Here is a 10,772-nt window from a genome sequence, read left to right on the forward strand (position 1 = left end):
AGGAACTAAGATTAACAGTCCTTGTAACAGGGAGTTAAGAGAAAACTGCGATTGGGCCTAAGCTCGCCTAGCAACCCGTCCAGCCTAGTAACTACTCTTCAAAATGCATGGAGAGGCAGTGCCCAGATGTGAATGGATTCCAAAGGAGAGCTGATAATTATTTGCAAAGGCCTAATGGCCTTTCTGGCTAGCTTTCCTTCTAATTACCACCTCTGGATGTGTTTTCAGGAATTTGGCACCGTGAAGCACACCCTTTGTAAATCACTTGCTTATCAAAATTATCCAGCAACCGACCACAATTAGTATGAAAGAGTTCTCACCTTATAATGACAGGGTTTGGCTGGCAGGTAACCCAAATCCATACTGTGATGGTTAGGCTCAGTGAACTGTGGAGTCCGTATTCCTTAGCAAAACAATGCTCCTAAATGTTAGCTATATTACTTTGGGGGAACTATCACCGTGAAACCGCAGTATAAATTGTTACGTTGCGTTACTTAGAATTAAAATATACTCTTGTTCCTAGAGCCTTGCAGGTGTGGCTGCTGTGTCACTTGTGTGCCAGTAAGTGGCAGAATGGAGAGAGGTTATGTCTATGCTCAGTGTTCTGATCTAGGAACATCTGAATGATTGGTAGCCCAACACTCCCTGAAAAAAGCGAGTCTGAGCTGACCACCAGTCCAAAACCAGGGGGCTCAGACAGGAATTTAGCCTGAAATGACCACCAGTCTGGCACTTTGTAGGTAGGCCCTGATGGTTCCCAGGAACAGGAGCAAGCCAAAGACTAGAAAAACCCTGTCTGAGACAGAGGGCCTGGGGTGGAAGTGAGTCCAAGATAGAGGATTGCCCGCATGGGGCCACCTGGGCAGGACTGGTGAGAAGTAAGCCCGAGATGACCAGAACAGTAACTACTCATGGGGCCTGGACAGGGAACTAGCCTGAGATGACCATCAGTTGAGCACCAACCATGCCTGTGGTGACCCCTGTCTGGTGTCAGAATGCATGAGAGGGGCATAGCACTCTGAAGAAAATTCCTGAGTTGATCTTAGACACTCAGAGACCTTGGGGGCCACTAAGGGGACTACGTGGTGGAGAAATGGAATAGAAAGAGAAAACAGAAGGATGTGTGCACAATGAAGGAAGGCAGAATTGGAGACTTGAGGGTACTGAAGATCAGACTGATGTGAGTGGCCAGTGACGCTACCTGGGACCATGGTGGGTCCTAGCTTGTGTTGCCACTGGGGCCCATGTCTGGGTTAATGCCCCTGCAGAAGCAGGGGTCTGTTAGAACTAAAGGCCAGGCAGATGTCCCTAGTCTAGGCTGCTACCCAGGGAAATGTTAATGTCTAAGGGCTGTGCAGAACTGGCCCCACTCCTTACCTGAGCATCATGGGAAAGCTGGCCCTGGGGGCATGAGAGGAGGAGACCTGACCTCACCATAGCCAGCTGCAGTACTCAAGAGTGGCCAGCAGGAGAGATGCAGAAGTTGCAGGTGAGCTAGTCCCCGAGGATAAGAGTGTGAGAGGCCTGGCTGTGTCACTCATCTCCAGTGCTATGGCATGGATGAGGGAGAGATATCATCCACCCCTCTTGCCCTTCACCACGTCGGGCCTTGCCCTGCTCCTCACCAGCTTCCGTACTTGGTAGAGTCGGCATTGCACCTTACCTGGGCAGCACAGTAGAACTAGTCTTGTGTATGGAGGTTGCACCCTGAAGGTGTGGTATAGGAGAGCAGGCCCTGCTGGGCAGTGTTGAGGATGAGGGAGGGATGCCCTCATGCCCTCTGTCATCCCTTGCCATCTATGGTAGGCAGGAGAACTGGTCCTAAGGTCATGAAAGTGGGAGAGTTGGCTCTGTCTGTCACCATCTGCAACACTCTGGAGAACAGGCCCTGTACCTCCTTTGCACAGCAGGGTAGCTGGCCCTGGTGGCAGGGCTTGCTAGTGAACTGACAAGAGGGCCTAAGAATGGGACAGCTGGTGGGCTGACCATCTCATATACTTCTCAGGTCCAGATCCGGGGCTTTGAGTTGACTCACCCCAACATCTACCCCATTGATGAACTGCTGGAGTGCATTAAGGGGCTAGTCCTACAGATCCAAAACTATAGAATTTCCATGACACAGGGCAAAAACAGGCTAGCAGAGAGGAGTCCCACTGAAATTCCAGTATTGATAGTTTACCAGAATCTAGAGGCCTTAAACCAGACCAATATGTCATTGTAATGACTATTTGCAAGCAAAGAAGTGTGAACAAAAGGGTACTGTGGGACGCACTGTGACACACTACAGCTTCTACAATGAGAATTTTTTTCTCTGTTGGGGAGGAAGTTACAGGGTAGAGGGTGGGTGCAAGAAAAAGGGGACACGAGTGGGATTGGGGTGTATGATGAAGATGAGAAATTCCCAAAGAACCAATAAAAAGTTAAAAAATATGTACAATGACTGGAATTGGTATTAAAAGACCAGATCTCTGAGGTGTGATCAAAATGACATTTATGTTGGCTTTCTTTTCAATACATCCCAGTAAATCGCTGGGTTCATTTTGTTTGTTTCAGAATATATGAACAAAACAATTTTCATTTTGTCCTGTCCTCCATATCATTAAAGGACAATGACAGTTGTTTGGTTGCTTATTTACGGGTAGCATGGCTAAGCTTTTTGCTGGGGCTGTACAGCTAAAGACACAGTTCCATGTTAACTGCAACTAACTCGGAGGCACTCTCATCAGAAGGAGCCTGTTCTCCAGGAAGGAGGGGTATGCAGATTGCGTGTATGTGTGCAAATGTGTTATGTAAGCACAGAGGCAATCCTTGATTCACTATGCTTCCACTTTGTGATGGTATGAAGTGACACTCAGGAGAAACCACACTGCTCCTTGTAAACTGGCACATTTTCTGGGTGAGGGACATATGTTATATCCCTGTCGTGAAGTCAGTGACTTGGCCACAACTTCTAGGCACACCAGAATGTATACTGTAGTGTGTGCCAAAGACTGATGCAGAGAAGGGCAGGTGGATTAGATGCATTTTCTCCTTATAAGGTATTTTTCTGAATTTTCTTTTTTCTTTCTTGTAACTGATTCGTCCAAATACAATTGTTTTAGAAGTTCAACTCAGACATATACAGTTAAACAATATCACTTAAATAGTTATTGTCACTTAATAAGTGAATTTTGGAGATTTTTTTTAAAGACAGAAATAGCCAGCAGGTGAGTTAGGAAACTGTTATATATATAAAGCTGTTATATGCTTGTGGTGGTTTGAATATGCCTGGCCCAATAATTAGGAGATATGGTTTTGTTGGTAGGTGTGGACTTTTGGAGGAAGTGTGTCATTATGGGCTTGGAGTCCCTCATCCTAGCCACGTGGGAGTCAGTCTTCTCCTATAGGCCTTTGGATCAAGATGTAGAACTCTCAGCTCCTCCTGAGCCATGCCTGCTTGGATGCTGCCATGGCCCCACCTTGATGATAATGGACTGAACCTCTGAATCTGTAAGCCAGCCCCAATTAAGTGTTATCCTTTTAAGAGTTGCCTTGGTAGGCCCCGGCCCGGGGCCTAGCAAACACAGAAGTGGATGCTCATAGTCAGCTATTGGATGGATCACAGGGCCCCCAGTGGAGGAGCTAGAGAAAATACCCAAGGAGCTAAAGGGATCCACAACCCTATAGGTGGAACAACATTATGAACTAACCAGTACCCCGGAGCTCTTGACTCTAGCTGCATATGTATCAGAAGATGGCCTAGTTGGCCATCACTGGAAAGAGAGGCCCATTGGACTTGCAAATTTTATATGCCCCAGTACAGGGGAATGCCAGGGCCAAAAAGTGGGAGTGGGTGGGTAGGGGAGTGGAAGGGCGAGTTAGGGGGACTTTTGGGATAGCATTGGAAATGTAAATGAGGAAAATACCTAATTTAAAAAAAAAGAGTTGCCTTGGTCATGGTGTGTGTTCACAGCAGTAAAACCCTAACTAAGACAATACTGAATACTGAATATTTAAAATTCAGACAGACAAATATCAAACATTTCCTATAATAATGCATACACCAGAAATATAAGTAAGGTACATTTTATCACAATTTATGCATAGAGAGGTGGTGCTATAGGCCTCTTGGAGGAATATAAGCACACATAAAGATGAAATGATAAATCACAACTGCTTATAATTATCCATTGTAAAACCACAGTAATAGCAATAATAATACCATATCGCACAGTAATGGTTATACCAAATAGCACTGTTCCAAGGTAATGATTTCCATAGCAATATTGTACCATAGTAACGATTGCCATAGTAACACTGTACTGTAGTAATGATGAGTGGTAGTAACCCAGCCATCCCATCAGGATTAGCCCTAGCAATATTGTACTATGATTATTGTTAGCCAGAGTAACACTGTACTACAGCAAAGATTAGCCACACTGATACTGTAGCATAGCAATGATTTCTATAGTAGCACTCTACCATGGTAATGATTGTCATAGCGACACTGAACAATAATAATGATTACTATAGTGACAATACACCTTAGTAATCATTACCAAAGTGAAACCAAACCATATTAATGATTACCATAGTGACAATGTACCATAGTAATAATTATTCATAGTAACACTGTACTATAGTAACGTTTCCATAAGGATATTATACCATAGTAGTGATTAGCCATAGTAACACTCTTGATAGTTTTTGTTAGACATAGTAACACTGTGCTATGTTATAGCAACAGTAAACCATGGTAATGACTAGCTATCATAACACTGTACCATGATAATGAATATCCAATTATAACAGTGTGTTTGCTACATGAGGATTAGCCATAGTAACGTTGTATATTGGTAATTATTAGCACAGTGATATTGAACCGGGGTCTTGATTACCCATGCTATCACTGTAATATTGTAATAATTTTATTTACTTCTTGCTGCTGTGGCAATGGGTTCATGTGTTTTTCTGTTCTATTTGAAAAGCTGCTTGACACTTATCTCCTTCCAGGAGCAGTTTGTCTGTCTGGTTTTGTGTTTACCCAGAGGGCATATAATATGCACACCATTCATTAATTGACTATTTGAAAGACAAGGTTTTTCCATCAACAGTGCTTTGGTAAGATTTCTGAGAGGCCATAAGTTATATGTGACTATTCATATGAGGTGGGTGGACATTTCAGTCTGTGATTGCCAAGGATTGCTAATATGTTCATTTAAGATGTAGCACTGAAAATTAAGCCAAATGGTTTGTACGTTTGTAGTTATGCATTCTTTTCACTAACACCAGTATTGATATAGTTCATTATTTTGTCCATTAGTAATTTATTTTTTATATTTCCAACACACAAGGAAATTATAATTAGAGTGACTATAGCTAATACGATTTTATTTTGTTTTCTATTTCCAAACAGATATAAGTGAACATTTTAATATTTTTACCAAAAAGAAATGATGAATCTTTGAGGTTGTGGGTAGAATCCTTTTGTCATTACATAAAAAGTGCACATGGAATAATATACTGTGTGCTATGAATATACATAGTTCTGTGGTACTTGAGAACAATATATTAAGAAGCATACAGAAATAAATTGATTCCTCATTGTTCTTTGCCCAGTGCTCACTAAGCTACAGAGGAGTCCCTGGAATATAAGGTTAGGTCTGAGACAACCAGACTTTAGAATTTTATAAGTATTATTTTTATTGTTTAATTTTTTGAACAAGCATATAATTTCTATTTCACTAATAAATGATTTTTATACACAAAAAAGACTTTCACTTCTTGCCTGCCTAATTTCTTTAGTCTCTTCTTGGTGCACTTATTTGAGAAAAATCAATCCTTATGTCAATATTCAAAAGGGGTCGTGGTTGCCCATGCTACATGCCGCTCTGAAACTCATTCCAAGTCTGTCAAGGGATTTGAGAGCTACTTCTTGTCTGTCTCCCAAGCTCCTTTGCAATTTAGAACTTCAGAAGCATCAAGGACACAGAGTTCACTGAGAAAATTAACCAGTGCCTTGTGAATAAGGCATCGACACACAGTACCCAACAGCAGCAAATTGAGTCAGACAACTTTCGAAGATGCCACGATCAATAGTGTCTCAGAGTGTGATGGAAAGAAACGCGGAGTGATTTGTGTGGACATCATTCTTAGCCACAGGACCAACCATTGCTTTAAATACTTTGACAAATGCAACAGCTTATTTTATACTTACTTCTGTATTTATTTACTTGTTGTTGTCATGTGTGTGAGGCTTTGTAATGCTCTGTCACACATGTACAGATTAGAGGAAAACTTTTAAGGAGTCAGTTCTCTCCTTCTACCTTTACGTGGGTTTCAGGGATCAAACACATATCGCCAGTCCTGAATGGCAAATGCTTTCACTTGCTGAACTGTCTTACATCGCGATTTTCCTTACTATAAAAGCATTACTTAATCATCATAAAAAAAACACTGAGGCCTCAGCGAGAGGAGGGTCCTGAGAGAGGCGGGAATGGGAATAGCTCTGATTCAGTAATGACGAGTCAGTAGTAGATGCAAGCTCCTAGTTCAGGTACTCTCTCTGTTCCCGGACAATTTTCAGTATTCTTTATTCTTAGCTTAATAGCTTAACGACCAGAGAGAGATTGGACTCAGTCTTTTACTTACTAAAGCTACATCATCAAGGCTTTCATCATTGTTAGTAATTATCAACAATTTTAAAATTTACATAAACTCTATGAGTCCCAGATCAATAGTCCCAACCCCCATTTCCTTAGAGCAGAACTAAACTGAAAGCAAAAGCAGATTTCCTTATAGGTTATACAGCCTACTCCTCATGGGTAGCTGGGCACAGCTCTTACAGTTTTCTGGTACAGCAGACAGCAGTCGTTAGTAACTATTCTCATGTAAAACCAGAAAGATGACAGACTACTAAAATGAAATTGATTCCTTACAAAAATTAGAATTTATGTAAGTCAAATGGTTAGCTTTCTCGAATATGTTTCAGGTATTGTTATCTCCAATTCTTCGGCTAAAAAAAAATAAGAATTTTAACTTTTTACATTTTTCTACATCATCTGTTAATTCTCTAATCCTCATTTCTTCATCCTAGCAATTTCATAGCTTCATGTATTCTCCTTCTACTGCTATTTATACCTAAATCATATATAATTTCCTATTTTTTTCTATCCACACCTTTTCTTCCTAAGACCACTGTAACTCTCTGTCCTTAATGGCCCCAGGTTCTCCCTGGCTAATCAATGCAGCACTTATTGGACCAGAGGGTACATGTGTCTCCTCATGATTCACATTCAAGGCCAAGTCTGGCAAAGAACTATTTCTACAAAGGACCATGTAGGCTTTAATGCCCCTGTGGCTATGTTGTCTAAATCCTTTCCCGTGGCCCTGAAGGCCAAGCCCAAGGTCTGCTCTTCATCCTCCCCAGCCTCACGACGTCCTCCATTCCTCATTCTTGAAAACCGCATCTGTTTCATTTACTATGGTGTGATTAGCTCTGAGGAATGGGGGCAAGTATGTTTCCCAGAAAGAAAGATTGTAAGCAGAGTAGTAAAGACAGCAGATCCGCTGTGGGGCAACAGCAACCATCAGTCCATGTGGGGATCACAGAAACAACAGCCTGGCAATGCTTCAGGGACAGGAACTGTGTCACACCTCCCCTTACTCAGCCTTGCTGGACCTGGTTAAAAAAAAAAAAAAGGTAAGTTATATGGACACTTCCATAATAAAATGAATCCTGCTGGTACTTTTACCATCTAGGTTGTGTCTTGTTTTAATATCTATTTCTTCTGTGCCAGTTGGAATTGTTTCTATATGCAAATTATAACAATGGTTTTTCTTTTCCATTGTCAGCTGACCACTTCTGGTTACAATTTTGAATTTTTTAGTAACATGATTCTAAAGGTGTACAGTTTCCTGTATAATACAGCCTGTATAATAAGTGTCTATTGAGGGATGGCATTCCTGCCTCCATATTATTATGATTCAAAACAGGGATCTTTTGAGATAGATCACACCATGCCGTAACATTGACAATAGGAGTTGTTTTTTTTTTTTTTTTTAAAGGATGTGAATATAACTTGGAATGACAGAGGAAAAAAAAAACTGTGAATCATAAAATATCGAAAGTAGGCGATCTAACAAAAGAGAAGCGCATCTTCCTTAAGAAAGGAAATGCTGTCTAGTTAGCTCAACTTAGGGCAAGACTGTCTATCCCAAAATAGACCTTACTTGCAATCTAAAAGTTTTGGATTTTTTTTCAGCATAGATAATTTCAATAAAAATGGCATATAGGTGAAAATACATATTTCTGAGACATACTCATGGCAGTAGTGGTGGTGGTGGACAGGTGGCAATAATTAATAGCAGTTTAACAGTTAGCCAAAACCATTTGGAGGCTAGATAAATATGTGGTGTTCAGAACAGGATAAATGGATAAACTAAATCCTCTCTCAAAATCTGATCAGTGAGAAAGTAGAATTTTGTTGATTTAGCTTTGATGGAGCTAGTCATGATTAGCAACTAAATTTTATCATGCCTCAAACTACATGTAAATCCTTGCCCCAAGGACATGCTTGCTGCCTGCTTGGCTGTTTGCTTCTTCCTTCGCCCCAGCTAATACTTAGCTCCTCCTTAAGACCCCATTCTTAGGCCACCTTTTAAATTAAACCACCTTTCTTTCCTATGGCTAAGTAGATATGGTGATGACGTAATACCAACACTGCTGTGGTAGCATTTTTTTGGCTTCTTCTCTATGCTGGGCTTTCTTCTGAAACCTGGATACTAATTGCCTAAAACAATCTTGATAGCAATGCAATGATTTATTACGATGATTTATTTCTACTGTCTAAAAAAACCTGGGCTTAGAATGTTATTGCTATTGGAAACAGGCACAAAATTAGAAGAGATGGTACCCATCTATAAATATAGTTATGTCTGGCTCCAGAGGGCCAATCTCTTAAACTTCTGGAATGATTAATTAAATGAAATTATTGATGAATGACTGTTTGTTCTTTTGCTGTGCTAAGCTTCCCCCTCCAAGGCAGTTGCATTAGTAATTTAATTAATCCTGTGCATCTATTCTTTCTTCCTCTCAATTTCCCCTGTGGCTACTGTTGTATTCTCTGGTTCTTTTTGTTTTATGTTCTTTACTGAACCATATTTAAAAAGAAAGGTTGTTTCTTTGTTCTAAATAACGTAACAAGAGCCCCTGGCCGATGACTAACACAAAGCAGCTTGGTTTTATTAAATGTCACGCTTACTTAATTGCATTTTTCCCCTATTCATTCACACTGCTCATTATCTAAGTATTTATGGACTCCTGCTCATACATTTTTTTGGTAATGAGAATGATACTCCTGAGATTGGGGAATCAGGTCTAGGTGAAGGTGGACCATCATTTGGTTCAACCTCTTAACCCAAAGGAAAATCTTCTACATGGTTTCCCTGACAACATGGGTTTTCTGATTAATTGTGGCAGTGATGAGAGTGGTTGTCCCAGTGCAGTCTGTTCTCTTACTGAATGGACGACGTGTGTTCAAGTGTTATCACTGATAGTTGAAATATTCCTCTGTATGACTTTCCAACTATTGCTTCTAACTCTAGCTTCCTAAACACTAAAACTCCAAGTGAAATAATCTCTCTCAGCATGATGCACACTCAGACCCTTTTAGATGCCCATCACCTATCTCCCAAGATTCTGTTAAACTAAATCTATTCAGTTTCCTGGCTGATGTCCAAAGTCTTCCCCCTCTCAGTGGTCTATGAAGGTTTCTCTCCCACAGCAAGAGGAAGAAATGAACAGTGCTGTATGCCACTGAGCACGCAGCACATAAATCAGTTCACAAAACTCACAGGTTTGTTTGATTCTCAATTATTAATTTTTATACCTTTATCACTAGGAATCATCACAATCCCAGCCATGGAATTTCAAGTCCTCCCTGGTGTGGTTAGTAGACTGGGCTCCTGGACACTTGAAATTTCAGCTCCCATCAGCAGCTGCACAAGATCCCTGTCATGGATACTTGTTTCTTTGATAGACAAGTTCAGTTCTTACATTGTTAAGCCATCCTCCCTCCCTCCCTCCCTCCCTCCCTCCCTCCCTCCCTCCCTCCCTCCCTCCCTCCCTCCCTCCCTCCCTTCCTTCTTTTCTTCACTCTCTCCCCCTCCTTTTCTCACTCCCTTTGTTCCTCCCTCCCTGCCTCCCTCTCCCATCCATCCATCCATCCATCCATCCATCCATCCATCCATCCTTTTTAAAACACAGTGATTGAAAACTCTTTGAACTTTTGTTGGATGGAATGCCTACAAAGAACATTTTTTCTGCCCATTGAAAACCTTTAAAATTTTCTCCCATGTGTGCTTTTCCCCATAACTAATAGCATTAGTGTAAGTTGATCTCCTAACTTGTTTAACTTGGAAGTAGAACTATAATGTTCAGTTAGCTGAGCCTTATAACATGAACACGATCAGGTCCCATCATGATCCATAGCTATATTCTAGGAAGTTACCTTAGACATTGACTTTGAAGATTCTGGAAGTTACTTTTAGGGGACATCCAGATGCTACCCACACTTTATCAGCTGACGTGCCATTTATAGCACACGGGCTCACATGCCAACAATTTCCTTATAAAACTAAGCCAGACTCTTGATCATTGACAACCTAGTCCTCCAGGGGTCTTTTTCTTTATTAGTACTTAACAGGGATTTTAAAGCTTTGCCCACAGTTTTTCAAAATGTAGAATCTACCTCTCTTAAAATTTAGTATTTGTGTGTCATATCACATTTTGA

At 41.0% G+C, this 10,772-nt stretch overlaps 1 non-coding gene across 1 annotated transcript; it reads left to right on the forward strand.

The window, feature by feature from the left end:
* The first annotated feature begins 512 nt into the window (after positions 1-512).
* On the forward strand, positions 513-643 carry LOC115032223 (small nucleolar RNA SNORA17). Its single transcript, XR_003837878.1, has one exon. It is a non-coding gene; the product is annotated as a small nucleolar RNA SNORA17 (small nucleolar RNA).
* Positions 644-10,772: the final 10,129 nt, after the last annotated feature.

Source organism: Mus caroli, unplaced genomic scaffold (assembly GCF_978045245.1).
Source record: "Mus caroli unplaced genomic scaffold, Mus_caroli_1 scaffold_9, whole genome shotgun sequence".
NCBI lineage: Eukaryota > Metazoa > Chordata > Mammalia > Rodentia > Muridae > Mus > Mus caroli.